Source organism: Pseudonaja textilis, chromosome 2 (genome assembly GCF_049901715.1).
Source record: "Pseudonaja textilis isolate UNSWEBS1 chromosome 2, rPseTex1.2, whole genome shotgun sequence".
Classification (NCBI taxonomy): domain Eukaryota; kingdom Metazoa; phylum Chordata; class Lepidosauria; order Squamata; family Elapidae; genus Pseudonaja; species Pseudonaja textilis.
The window spans coordinates 131,433,502-131,448,319 of NC_141991.1; the positions used below are offsets into that span (position 1 = coordinate 131,433,502).

At 42.3% G+C, this 14,818-nt stretch overlaps 1 protein-coding gene across 4 annotated transcripts in view; it reads left to right on the forward strand.

The window, feature by feature from the left end:
• Window positions 1-14,818, forward strand: part of POU6F1 (POU class 6 homeobox 1) — a 55,684-nt gene that overhangs the window by 6,339 nt on the left and 34,527 nt on the right. The window contains exon 1 of one of the 4 annotated variants that reach the window (XM_026714749.2): window positions 13,600-14,029. The exons of 1 other annotated variant lie outside the window; for it this stretch is intronic. The gene's annotated coding sequence lies outside the window, so the exon portion shown is untranslated. Of the gene's footprint in view, window positions 1-13,599; window positions 14,030-14,485; window positions 14,556-14,818 lie in introns of those variants that run through there. 2 more of the 4 variants (XM_087925296.1, XM_087925297.1) reach the window with 2 other exon arrangements.

Consider the following 14,818-nt stretch of genomic DNA (forward strand, 5'->3'; position numbering starts at 1 on the left):
GGCAAGATAGTTGAAAAACCTAAAGATAGTTGAAAAACCTAAAGAAATTTTTACTCCTCATTCATTGCACCCAGAGCACAGTGGCTCACATGGTTAGGATGCTGAGTTGGAGGTTAGCAAGCCCGTGTTCAAGACCCAAATACTGCAGCGTGGTGGGGTGACTCCCGTCATTCACTCAGCTCCACATGACGGGCACATAAACGGAGTCCCCATGGGCATCCCCAAAGCAACGGTGATGTCACCGCCTAATCCTTCCAACCGGAAGGCACTTTGAACGATGCCTCTGACATGAACAGAATGGGGAGGGATTCATTGTGCTAGAAAGTACAAGGGGAAAAAACACGATTACCAGGTAGCCCTCCAGTGGTGGGATTCAAATAGTTTTACCACCTGTTTGGTGAGTGTGGCTTGGTGGGTGTGCTTTGCCTAATGTGTGCAGCTTTCCCCACACCAGCTGAGACCTGCAGCGCCAATCAGCTGAGAGGATAAAGAAGAGAAAGGAGCAGGGGTGGGTTGGAGGGCCGACCCTTTACTTTTCTCCTTTCAGCTGATTGTCGGAGGATTTTTTCCCTCCCCTCAGCTGATCATCGGCTTTTTTTTACTACTGTTCAACCAAACCGGCCCGAACCAGTAGCATACCACCGTTTATGGCTGTTTGCAGTGTCCATGGTCATTTGGTCACATGACTGATTTACAAGAGTTTTGCAGAAAACTGCCATTTAGTTTTGGTTCTCATCCAAAGACCCCATAGCTAACAATGGGCTTGCTAAACAACTGCTGTGTTCATTTAACAAACATGATTCGCTGAATGACCATGGTGATTAACTACTGCTGCTGCTGCAAAAAAAGGCTCCATTATGATTGCAAGTCAAGAGCTACCTGTATTTATATTTTCCACCTTGCCATCTCTTTTAAGGAGCATCTAGAATTTTGTAGGAGGATAGTTATGGTATATTATAGAATTTCCTGGTCAAAATGTAATCAGATTTACAAATATAATTCCCACTAATTACATTTGGTGTAAGTCTATAATTTAGCTAGCTAGCTAGAGATAGACACACACACACACACACACACACATTTCTTTTTACAGCAAGCTCTGAATGCATTCTGATTTCTATTAAATATAGATGAGTTCATTCAGGAAGTGATCTATGGAAGACAGATTAAGAATAGAGGCTGCTTGTATTAGAGATTTCAAGGATTCTGGTTGACATAATGTGTATTATGGTTGATTGCATAGTTAGCTAGATGTTTAGATTATATTTGGCATTTTTAGTTATCTATTGACTGGGACTTGGGATAGCGCAGGACCTGGAATAGGTAGATGTTGTTGGATCCCATTAAAAGTATTGTTGCAAGATGTAAGCTGTTCCAAATAAAACTACCTTTTGCAATTGATTGATGGCGATTTTGTTAATGTTGATGCTGTTCAACATTTTTACAAATAGCTTTAATGTCTGCCAAAAAAAAAAAAAGATTTGGCAGACACCTGAGATGGATTTGGGAACCTTTGAACCACACTTTAAAAAACACTGCTGATAATCATAGTAAATAATGAATTGCAGAACCCAGCATGGTTAGTGTCAGGTCTTCTTTATCAACATCTAGAGCAGACTTGGGCATTTTATGTCCCCAGGTTACATCTGGCCATTCAGTTGTCTTTGTCTGGCCCACATGAGCTCAATCAGAAATTAGGAGTTAAATGTAAAGAAGTATATTGGTTCATCCTTTCACAACAATCCTAGTTTCTTGGGAAAATTAATTGCCCAGACCTGATCTAGAGAACCAAAGGCTTCCTCCTCTGCTTTAGATAGTCTTAAGCTTTCTGATCAACACTCTCTATTTCCTTGCTATATAACTTCATTTCTTGTAGACTCATGAATGTGCAGAACGAACTGTTAGGCACAAAGCTTAAATAATTCATGAGTAGAAAAATATTCTTATTTTAAAAGGTGGGAAAGATTCCTGGATAAATTTAGAGTAAAGCCAGGCTTGCTGCAAATTCATTACGGTTGCTCACTTAAAAGGAAAAACGGTTTGAAAGCAAGAACTAAGTTGTGAGAGATAACGACTGTCTCATTCTCAGGATTTTCCGGGGTTGAGAGAAATAGATTCCAGATGAGCTTCTCTTCCCATTGAAACCATCTGCATTTTCCCAGCATTTTCTTTTTTTCTCTTTATGCACAAAAAGTTCAAGGAAAGGCAGAAAAGATCTACAATCTTTTTTTGCTAGGGGGACTTCTGGTGGCACTTCCGTCGAAGACAGACGGAGACCGCGATCTTGCACGTTTCGATCTGTGCTTACCCTGTTGGAGGGGTCCCTACGGGACTGAATCATCAGATCCACCTCGGAGGGGTGGGGGAAGAGGGGGAGACTACCAGCTGCGTTGAGGGGAGCTGCATCTCCCCTCCCTGGCTTGGTATACTCCCCTGGAAGACAGGGAGAAGCGGCAGTTTTAATCGCTGCCCTGAAGGTGGGAAGCTACCGGGACCTAAGTGTGTGCTGGAGAGGTGAAGTGGTGAGTGGCATGTATCCACACAAGAGAAACTGAATCTTTTATTTTAATAACCCCGAAAAGCAGAAAGAAAGATTCCTCACTTGAGAGTACAACAGCAGCGAATAGAAAACAAGACGACAACATTAGGTAAATAAAAATCTGGACTATAAAAGAGCTATAACAAAATTAACAAGAACCCCAGAAGCTTAAAAGAAAAAGGGGGAGATTGCAGCAAGAGGACAAAGGAAGGCAATATCTTGGGTATGTTGGGGGGTTGACTGAGCAAAGGAAACAGAAGAACCAACAAGGAAAAGAGATATAAATGGAGTCTCTTGGCAAGGATTACAATTAACTTTAATAAAATAAATAACACCCCAGTTGATTAAAAATGGAAGAAGCAAGCAAAGAATTTAAGTTGGAACTGCAAACTGTGAAAGAAATGATAAAAGAAAGAAGGGGTTTATTGGACACACTGGCAGAAAAAGTAATGCAATTTATAGCAAAACAAAAGAATTTTAGAGAGGAGGAGCCAAAGGAAGAGGAAAATAGCCAAGATGGACATGAAGATTCAGAGACATTGCCAAAAGACACAAAAGGAACTAAAACTAAGATATTGATGACAGGGATAATAAAAAAAGAGAAAAAACTCCCAAGAGTAAGCAGAAGAAGCTGTACAAGAAGAAATTTCAAAAAAGAGAAAAGGAAAGGGGGGGAGGAAAGACGGGGGACTGGCAGATGGAAATAAATGTAATATTAGAGGAAAAAAAGAGGGATAAAGAGGAAAGGCCAGGAAAACTTAGTAAAGGGAAAGCTGGCTAAAACTAAGAGAAATGACAAGGCTGAGAGATTTAGAGATAAGGGTTAGATATGGCATAAAAGGGGGACACCACATGGGAATGTATCTTTGTATAGACTGGGGAGAATTGAAGTTTATAGCTTCAAATTAGGAATTACCTTAAGATTACTAGATAATTATAGATGAGAAAAATGAAGATGGAGTGAGTGATATTAAGAGGGTTCTATTGTTATTAATCCTTTCTTTTTATATTGTGTTTCTCACAAAATAAGGCTGAGCCGTATTTTTTTTTTGAGCCCCCCCAAAACGGCTAGTCTATCTTTTTGGGGGTGACTTATTTTCCTCCCCCCACATGCACCCCCACCTAGAGCGCCCCATGTGCACTCACCTCACCACGAGGCCACTTCTATCGGCCGATAGAAGCGCCCCGAGGGCAGAGTCACTAGCCACTTCTATCGGCCAATAGAAGCGGCCTCGTGGAGCGCTCTGTGGGCAGCCACACCTCACCATGAGGCCACTTCTATCAGCTGATAGAAGCACCCTGAGGACAGAATCACCAGCCACTTCTATCAGCTGATAGAAGCAGCCTCGTGGTGAGGCATGGCTACATTACCAACTGCAAACTCAATTGTGTACATATACCTTTGTCAGAGTAAATATCAGACAATCTCAAGATTCCCGCTGCATTTCTCCTGCCCTTCTTCATCCCCTCAGATAGCCCTATTTCCCCCCACCCCCGATTCCCCACTGCAAGCACTTGGACGGAATGGTTCGCAGGAGGCTCGCTAAAGAAGCTGATTCCACCTATCACCTGCAATGGGCAGTTCCCGGCCCCTCCACTTAGGCTGCCAACTAAGGGAACTCACAGTTTACTCAATTGTTCAACTGGTTTCAAAGGGAGGTCAGGGGGATCTTTGTGCCCCTTGCCATCCACTAGCATCTTCGAGGGGGAAGGTATGCTTCGAGGGGCAACACGGAGATTGCTGTCCGTAAAACTGCAAGCTAAACAGCCCGCCTTTCTCCTACCTTCTTCTCAAGGTTTTGCTTGCAGCCTGACCACTGACAGGTGGTTGAGTCCGGTTTCAGCTCTCCCTTGTATGGTTGGTGGAGTATTTTGGCATCACTTTTTCAGACAGTACAAGGGGAAGGGTAATCCACAAATATAGTTTTGGCTTCTGCACAGATATTGCAGTCTATGGCGTGGTTTGTGCAAATATGGTACCTACCTCACCCCTTTCCTGTAGTTTGCCCATAGAATAAGATGAGCACCACCTAGAGCGCCCCACATGCACTCACCTCACGAGGCTACTTGTATCAGCCGATAGAAGCATCTGGTGACTCTGCCTGCAGGGCACTTCTATCGGTTGATAGAGGCAAGTCTGCCCATGGGGTTCTCTAGCCGAGGCTACCTGCAGGGGGGCTCCTAAAGGCAAGTTTCCCCCTCCGCCTTTCCCCCCATTTCTCTTCACCTCGTATAGTTCAAGCGATGTGAGAAATGATGGGAAACACAGTTTAAACAGGCCCAAATTTTGAGGGTGGGGCTTAATTTCACCTTATGCCTAGAAAACATGCTGGGCCTTCTTATGAGGGGGCGTATTGTTGGAGAAACACAGTACATACATACATATTCTAAAATATGCTAATGACTAAATGATATTAGGAAAACAGAGAATATGATGACGGGTGACTGGTATTAATTATGTTTAAAAAGTGTTGAGTTAGGGTTATATAAGTGCTTTAGGTTGAAATTGGTCAAAGGGAAGTAAAAGGGGAAATTAACTCTGTTTTTATTTTATTATATTTTTTCTTTGTGGTATACATGAAATAGAAAATACAATCCAGAGGTGGGGACTTCCGGGTGACGTCGTGTCATGGCGGTTCAGGAGAAATCTGCTCTGATCTCCTGAGCAGGGATTTTCGCCTCTGGACGGCTGTTCTTGGCAGTGTCCAAGAGAGTTATGAATCTGGTGGTCTTAACATATATATATCCTGGTTGTATAGTTTTTAACTGTTATTTGTTTTAATTTGTTTTACATTGTTATTTGTATATGTCTTTTGGTGTTGTTCAGTTGTATGTTGTGAAAGAGCACCTTATTTCGTTGTTCTCAGGTTCTGAGTACAATGACAATAAATTTATCTTTAAATCCAATCCTGGAGGGATTGACAAGGCAAGGAGAAAATCTTGGAGACAGTTTGGGAGGTTGCGATCCTGAAACATTGAAGAAGAGAGCCTGAAGTCCAAGGTGAAAGAAGTCAGCCTGTGTCGCCAGACCCGGAGATGCGACAAACTAGCTAGCAGGAAGCAGCGAGATGGCAGTGGACCAAGGGGTGGTGATCGCATGAGGTCGGAAGCTTTATTTGGGTTACAATTCATTTGGATAACAATTGAGATAGACAATTGTTTGAAAGAACAATCAAGTGGACTAAGGAAACCCAGGGTGAAAGGGGGGAGAGTGGAAATCGGCAGCAGCATTCTAACCTACCACCTCGAATGCTGAGACAATAGTGAAATTAATAGTGAAAATAAGAAAATAAGAGGAATCTTGACGGAAAATCGGAGTGTGGTGTGAGAGTTGAGAAGTTATTTTTGGAAGGTTCCATTTCCTTTTGACAGCTTGGAACGATTTTGTTAAAATCAGGTGAACTGAAAAAAAATGATCTGATAACAACCTAAACAGAAAGAATTAAAATTGATAACCTAAATAAAGCACAAGAGTTCTTTGAACAGCTGGGCGGATCAGAGGAGGAAACAAGCAGCAGAGATGAATTGGAAATGCCAAGTCAAGAAGAAATACAACAAAGAACTAAAGAACGAGAGGAAAACCAAAACAAAGAAGATAGAGGTGAAAGATCCGCCCGAGAAGAAACAGGAATCAAAACCAGAAGTCAAACAATAGCCAAAACCAACGAGAGGTAACATTTAAAATAAGAAAGAATGGGGAAAGAATTAACACTGACTTCTATAAATATTAATGGTTTAAACAATCCATCAAAAAGGAAAAAAGTACTTTTGAAACTTGAAAAGCTGAAATTGGATATAATATGTCTTCAAGAGATTCATATCAAACCACAAGAACAGAAATATTTACAAAACAAAAAGTTAGGGAAACTATACACATCGCTAGCAGAGGAAAAAAAGAGAGGAGTAGCATTGTACAGTATATCAAAGAAGAATTAGAATCGAAACTGATTTATAATAAGATTGTAAGAATATTAATTGTAGAGGTGGTTATACAAAACAAAAAGATTTTACTAGTAGGATATATGCCCCCGATACAAATCACAATGAGTTCTATAAAACTCCATATGCAAAATTAATAGAATTAGGCAACCCTATGATCTGCATAATTGGCGACTTTAATGCAATTTCTAATAATAAACAGGATTATGCCAGTGATCAAAAATATCAAAAGGGGGAATACCTGTGAAGTCAGGAAAGGCAAAAAGACCCAGCAGAAAAGGGGAAAGGAGGATATTAAGAAAGAGAGGGATATAAACTGGAATGAGAAAGGATATGGGGAAAAGAGGGGGAGGAGAAGCAGTAAGAAACAGGTGCATGAAATAAAAGAAATTGTTGAAAAGAAATTGTTTTTTTCAGAGATAATGGTTGATGAATTAAAAAGGGGATTCTGCAGGGTGACAAGGGGTAATAAGAATATTTCTGCAATTAAAAATATTTAGAAAATAGGGTAATATAGATACTGATAACTCTTATTAAAAATCAAGGGGGGAAAATATGCTGCGGAATCCAAATGAAAAGATGTAATGATTATTATTGTAACTTCTTAAAAATAATGGTTTATTGGGAATAAAGATGAGGGAATAAAGGTATAGTTGCAGTAAAAGGGGGGGAAACCTATACTTGTTTTTTTTTTAGTGTTAAAATTTGTATTAATCTAGAATTTATAAAAAGAATGTGTAATGGAAAGGGAATATGACAGACTAAAGAACCAACTAAATTAATAAGTTAATATAAACTATTAAAAGCAAGGAGAGACATTGGTAACTTTTTTATCATTATCATTATTATTATTAGGCAAACACATATTGTTTATCTTTATTTTTAAAATAAATATTAAAGGATTATATTTGAAATAATTGAAATGAAACAAAAAGATGTTTCGATTGAGATTAATGAAAGAAGCTAGAATTAATGTGTTTGTTTCTCTCCTTACTGAAAATTTGGATTGGAAAAGGTAATAATAGAATTAAGTATGCATATATGAATGTATAATTGCTGTCATATTTGTATGTAAAGGTGATGACCCGGAAATATGTTGTCCACTAAAAAGAGATTTTTGTTTTTAATGTGAAAAACTGAAAAAAAATTGTTAAAAAAATATATAAAAAAAACCCGAAATACATTGCCTAAATGTTTTTTTGATATTGATGAGGAACTAGATTTAGTAGATGCATGGAGGAAATTGAATCCAGAAGTGACCCCGTTTACCTTCTACTCCAATCCACATAAATCCTGGTCAAGGTTAGATATGGCATGGATGAATAATGATCTACTCAAGCATATAAAAAATATAGAAATATTAACCAACACTTGGGCAGATCATAACCCACTACAAATAATGTGGACCCTCCGCTCATCCTGCCAGGGCCGCGCCAGAGCTGTGCCGGCTGGGCAGAGCCAGGAAAGTGAGCCGCGGGTGCTTTCCCAGCTCTGCCCAGCCCGCACGGCTCCGACGCAACCCTGGTGGGATGAGCAGAGGGTCTGGTGGGGAGGCGCTCACTGCCTTGGTGAGAGCTCTGCTGCAGGGAAGGAGGGCCCGCCTGTCAGCTGTGCTGGGTGCCCCAGGCAAAGCTCTTCGCGCTCTGCCCGGCACCAGGCAGAGATGGCAGCTGGGCACTTCTGAGTTGGGCCGATCCTACGCTGCGGCCCCGGGAGATTCGCCTCCCCACGTGGGGTTGGGCTGCCCTCTCGGGCAGGGGAGGCTTTGTTGTAGTAGGGTGTCGTTTTTAAAATAATTGGCTTTACCTTCGAATGCAAAGGGAAGGCGGCGACAGGAGCACCTGAAGCCAAGTGTCTCCTCAGGGCTCCGGTTGCAGGGAAGAGCCCTGACTGGCCGCAAATGGCTGAGCCAAACACCGCGCCATTGCTCTAACACCGCAGCAGCAGGGGAGAAGGGAAAGCAACGGTGGCGGTCTCCTGATATGAAGTGCCCCACCAACACAGGCAGCACCATATCCGGGCATGCAACAAAAGTACTTCCTAACGGCAAGCCCCCCCGCCATTTCCCCCCCCCCCATGTCACATGTTTAATATGGGCCTTAATTTGGGGGGAGGGGCTTAATTTGGTTTTATGCCAATAAAACATGGTGGGGTTTCCTATTGGTGGAGGCCGTATTGTTGGAGAAACATGGTATGTATGTATGTATGTACGTACGTACGTACGTACGTACGTACGTACGTACGTATGTATGGTATTCAGCTTTGTTCGGGTATTTTCCCACGTCATTATAGTTGTGCTTTTAAAGTTGTAGACAGAAGATACTAGAAACACCAATCAAGCAGAACACAGCAAACTCCAAGACCAATGGACACAGACCAAGACTCCCAACCAATCAGGATGAAGAAAAAACCATTCTAACACAGCAGTAGGCTAGCACCAAATTTAAAACAGAAATGGCTGTGAAAGTCTGACTCACAGACGAACTCAATACAGAAGCCTGATGATGGCAGATGAGATTCTGCCGAAACGTTACTACAGCTTTAAAAGCACAGGTCCCACTTGCCATCCTCAGGCTGGTGCTTTCGGCTTCGTGCCAGTGCAAGCAGTGTGTGAGCCACGAAAACCAACACCAGACCCAAAACAACACGGACACCACCACCAATCCCCCTCATCAGACCCAGGCCCAAGCCCATCCTATAAATGAAGGACAACCACCATCCAGAAACCAGACCACGGCTGCTTCACCAGCTGTCACACACCCCAACCCCAAAACCAAACAAGCTGACACACGCCAAAAACACAGACCCAGACCCCAAACTCGAAGCCAGACTAAAACCCAGAATGCTACATCACAGCCACCCGCTCAGGATATCACATCAGAAAACTCAGGAAATTACACCACAAGAACTCAAGAAGTTACAACACAGCAAATGACCCAGGATATCACAGCACAAGACCAAGGATACCACAGCAATAAATCTCACAAGGTCATCACACAACCCACTACCCAAGCCGTTACTACACAGGAGGCTAATGGAAAAAAGATCAAAACACAAACGACACAGGAGATTACAACGCAGGACCCAGGATACCACAACAAAAGAACTCACAAGCCCATCACACAACCAATTACCCAAGCCGTTAAAACACAACCAATTACCCAAGCAGTTAAAACACAAGAGGCTAATGGAAAAAGATCACTACAAAACAAACGACCCAGAAGATTATAGCACGAGATCCAGGATAACTCCACAACAAAACTCACAAAGCCATCACACAGCCCATTATACCAACATCAACTCCATCAACCAATCAAGAGGCAGCAGCGCAGCCAACCAGCCCAGCACACCAGCTCCCCACCACCAGTATTTATAGACAGCAGCTCCGATCACACACTGCTTGCACTGGCACGAAGCCAAAAGCACCAGCCTGAGGATGGCAAGTGGGACCTCACCGAAACGTCGCCAAGATACTCCTAGTCTTACATGGGAAAAGACCTGAACACACCTAGACCTACATACCTGTACCCGTGAAAATCTACGAAAACAAATTTCATATATATATATATATATATATATATACATACATACATACACTACATACATGCATACTACTAGTAGATTTATAATCCCTTATAGCTTTATGTTAAGCATATTCATCACCTTGAAAAAGATCTATAATTCAACTTGGGCATTTTTTGCTATTTTTTTAGTACTTACGCAATATCTAAATGAAAAGACATTTTAGGGGAAATTTAGTTTTACTAGTAGCTATTGAACATATGTAAGTGTGGATTAGTAATAGCATGAGGTGGTTTCAAAATGGGCATATAGATTATACAAAATTGCAGCACTTAAAAAATACCTGTCACAGAATGCAGAATGTATAAAATGGAGTTCTGACTATGATAGAGGAGCAATCACTAACTACATTAACCTCAATAAATACAGATTTATTACAAAAGGAACAAAGATCTGTGAAGATTTCTACAATACATAGTGCATTTGATAACATCTATAAAGAGCTTTCATTTTTTAAAGTATATTTTGCTCCCCTTTCTAAAATGTTGCTTTAGAATTCCTGCTGATCTCTTGATTGAGCTAAAAAATTAATGTGCTCTATTTTCTTGAATGTATTATATTAATAGTATGCCAATGTATGTAAATGAGCCTAAATTCAGTGAGATGGATGTATTTAAATATTTCTAATCACCAGGCAGCTTATGCAAACTAAGTTCTTAGCTGATTTGCGATATGATGTCTGAAAACCAGCTGTACCAGAGCAGAGGCATTTTACCAAAATGGATTCAGTTGTTATTGAAGATGTTGACAATGTTACTTGGGTATACATTACAGAAAAGGAACATGCACAATATAAATGTTTATGGATCTGGATGCAGACAACCATTTTTTTTCCTAAACATTTGCTTTGATGGAAAATGTGGTCGTTTCATGTTTAGAAAAGCAGTAGCTGGCTATATATGGCAAACAGAACTACATTTTTGGAAGTTATAAATTCAGCTCTTGGTTATTACCATAATTTCTTTCCATTAAATGCTCATCTCCTTTCTTCATTCATTTACTCAGAGCACAGCTTTGATCTGGTGTGTTTATCCAATGTAAAACAGACTCTTTGGCTCAAAGAAGTCAACGATGATTTGTACTCTCACATGCTAAAGTACATTATAATTTTTAGAGGTCGAACAATGTGTATTGTTGTCATTTCTTTGACAGAATGCAGCCTGCAGCTCGGCATTTTGCAAAGGTCCCAGATTTAGTCTCAGGATGGACACTGCCCTGAGCAGTACTGAAGTAGGTGAATCAAAGCTCTATCTGAATAGAAAACGACAACTTAAATTATAGATAGCCTTAACTTATGACCGTAATTGGGACTAGAATTTCCATTGCTCAACAAGGTGGTTTTTAAGTGAGTTGGGCTCAATTGTACAACCTCTTTCCCCCCTCAATGATAGTGAAATGAATCACTAAAGGAAATCGTGTGCCTGTTAAGTGAATCAGGCTTTCCCAATTGACTTTGCTTGTCTGAAGCTGGCTAGGAAGTCATTCTATGATCTTGGGATGCTGCTATCATCATAAATGCATGCCAGGTGCCAAGGGCCCAAATTTTGATTACATGACCGCGGAAATGTTGCAATGGTCTAAGTGCAAGACTGGTCATAAGTCAATTTTTCCAGCGCCACTGTGCCTTTGAACAGTCACTAAAGGAATGATTGTAGGTCATAAGTTGAGGACTACTTGCATATGCAAATACTTTTATTCATATGATATTTTCTCTATCCTGATTGAAATATTTTGTAGAAAGCTTGAATGCTTGTCTGTTAAGCTAGCCTTCCCACGCTGACCTCTTTCTGAGTCAAATCTAGAATACAGAATCCTAACCAAGTTTTGGACTGCAGGTTAATCATATATTGTCTCTTTTGCTGATTTACAAAATTGGGGCAATCATCTTTTCTTGCCACTGTATTCCAAAATAAAGTTTGTGATTTAAGTTACTGTATCCTTTAGAATCACAGAAGGATAAGTAGATAAGCAGTGTAAAAAAACAACAACGAATTGTGGTCTCTGTGGGCAGAAGCGTAATGTAGACCTGACCTTGGGAATGAGGAAGAAATGAGACAACCCTTAAGAGGGAATTAAGAAAAGATGACTCCATTCTGAGAGAAAGGAAAGCATGGGAAAGAAACTCAAAATATCCTGGCCTTGATTTTGTTCAATATAAAGTGGGGAAGAGGAAATCTCTGAAGGACATTCAGACTTCTGTTATTCTACCCTACTGTTATACTGTAGTCCTTGATTTACAATAGTACATTTAGTGACCATTCAAAATTACAAAGGCAATGAAGAAAGTTATTTATTATCATTTTTCATACTTACAACCATTGTAGCATCTCCATAGTTGAGTGTCCAAAATTTGAGTGCTTGGCAAATGCCTCATATTTAGGATGGCTGCAGTGTTTCCAGGGTCATGTGAAAGGAAAAGTCAATGAGAAAGCCAGATTCACTTATCAATTGTGGCAAGAAAAGTTGAAAAATGGGGCAAAACGCATTTAACAAATGTTTTGCTTAACATTAGAAATTTGGGGCTCAAATGTAGTTGTAAGTCAAGGACTACCTGTAAAGCACATTCATGGAATCGCTGCCAAATCTGTCTCTTGACTTGGCCTACCTTGAAGGGCTAACAGGTCAGGTAAATGATAATTTGCCATTGAAAATGAGAGATTAGTTTATTGTTTACCTGGTGACACCAGAATTATCTACTTTTCTTATCAAACAAACAGCAATTCAGTTCTGTATTGGTCTTTCTTTCTTTCTTTCTTTCTTTCTTTCTTTCTTTCTTTCTTTCTTTCTTTCTTTCTTTCTTTCTTTCTTTCTATCTCTTTCTTTCTTTTCTTCCTTCCCTTCTTTCTTTCCTCTTCTCTTTTGCTGAAGCTATAGGTATTTTTTTGTACTGAATTTCCCACCATCTCCCAAAGTAAATCAACCATATCTGTAGCAGTGGAAATGTCCAGGCATGGAACTACAGCTACAAACCTTTGCGGGAGAAAGAATACTGGCAGTATATACTATCTGCATGCTTATTAAAAAAAAAAATCCTCCTCTTGCAGAATGGAGTTACTTCTAGGCTAGGATACTGTACACCACAGCTGGATTTCTGCTTTAGTTCCCCAGGTCATTGCAGTTTGTTTACCTGTCCTTTGTCAGGCTGACTGCAGTAATCCAAGTTGAACTTTAAAGGGGGGAAAAAAACAACACCCAGACCTCCTCCAAAAGCATTTGGCAGGATTGGGAAAACCAGATCTGCCTTTATAGTACATTTCAGTCTGAAGCTGAGAAAGAAGAGATTTAGACAGCATCAAAAACACACACTACTGAAATACCTTCACTTTGGGCAGCTGCCCCCACCCCCCTTACCGTCCCCGTTCTCTGACTTGATGAGAACGGGAGAGAGAGAAAAGGAAAAGGCATATATTATACAGTATATGCACAAGAAGCCTTCCTCACATTGAGGGTTGTGGGTGGGGAAATGGGACGGGCGGGTGGGGAAGCCGGCTGGGAAGGGGAGGGGGCTCTTTGCTCCACCTAGCGGCAACCTCGAGGGTATGCAGGATGCGGCAAAGGCCTTTGCATAAATTATGTTCATGACGCAGCAGCTAAAAAATCCCGAGTATCAAAATCTGCCCCTGCCTTCCAGTTCCCCCCCCACCCCCAGGCGGGGCAAGAGCTTCGCTGGCTGTACCTGGAAGATGGGGAAGGGGCATCCCTTGACGCAAGCCCTCGGGGGCTGCGGTTCCAGCAGGACTTAAGGCCGGCTGGGCCTGGGAAGGGGGTGGAGAGCGCTGCCACCCCCCACCCCCGTTTTGTGTGTGTGTATGCAACAACCTTCGCACCAGCTGCTGTGAGATGAATTTTTAATCATTCCCGGGGAAAAGAGAAAAAAAAAAGTGTGGGGAGGGGGGAAGAGATCGGCTCGGCGGAGCCCCAGCCCGGGCTGGGGCGGGGGGCAAAGCGTTCTCTCCCGGCTGCACAGCGGTGAGTGGGGGTGCGGCGGGCCGGTATGGCGTGGATCGGGGGGCGGGGGGGACCCGGTTCGGTGAATATGCAATGGTCTTAATTAGCATAATTTATATATTTATGATAAAGAGAGAGGGGAGAAAACAGGGAACGGGGCGCAAGGGAAAGGGGAAGAGCGGGGTTGGGACAGCGTTGCATGTGGTCTGTGGACATGCATTTTTGGGGAGGGGGCTCACCTAAAATAATGGAGGGGCTTAAGCCGGGGGTGGGGGGAGCCCGATCGATTGAATGGGAAATTTGGGACACGGCCGGGAAGTTGGTGTTCAAACAGAAGTGGGGCTTGTGGGGCTTGTGTGGGAGTCTTCCCATCCCAAATAAATTGGGGTGGGGGTTGAGGTCGAGCTTTGGAGGACGAACCCGTCGCTTGGATATCGGAGCCTGGCGGGACCCCGACCAGGACAGGCTGCTTAAGAGAGTGGGGGGTGGCGGCGGAGGAAGTATTGGGAATCAGGCTAGTGGAGAAATATCAGGGGAAAGGGACAAGGTTAGTCCCCGGGAATGGCAATGAGCTGCAAGGAGAAGCTGGAGGAAGGACGGGGTGTGCGTGTGGGTGGCATGGAAAAGCCGGTGTTTGGGGGTTTTCAGAAAACGGAACTGTCGGGAAATGGGACTCGGAGAAACAACCCACCGCGGGGTATAGCTCGTTTTGGGGCGAATGTTGCGGGGGGGTCGGTTGAGGGGAGAGGGAACTGCCTGAATCGCGCTCCCTGTCAGGATCTGGGTTGAGAAAACCACTTGAGGGAAGAT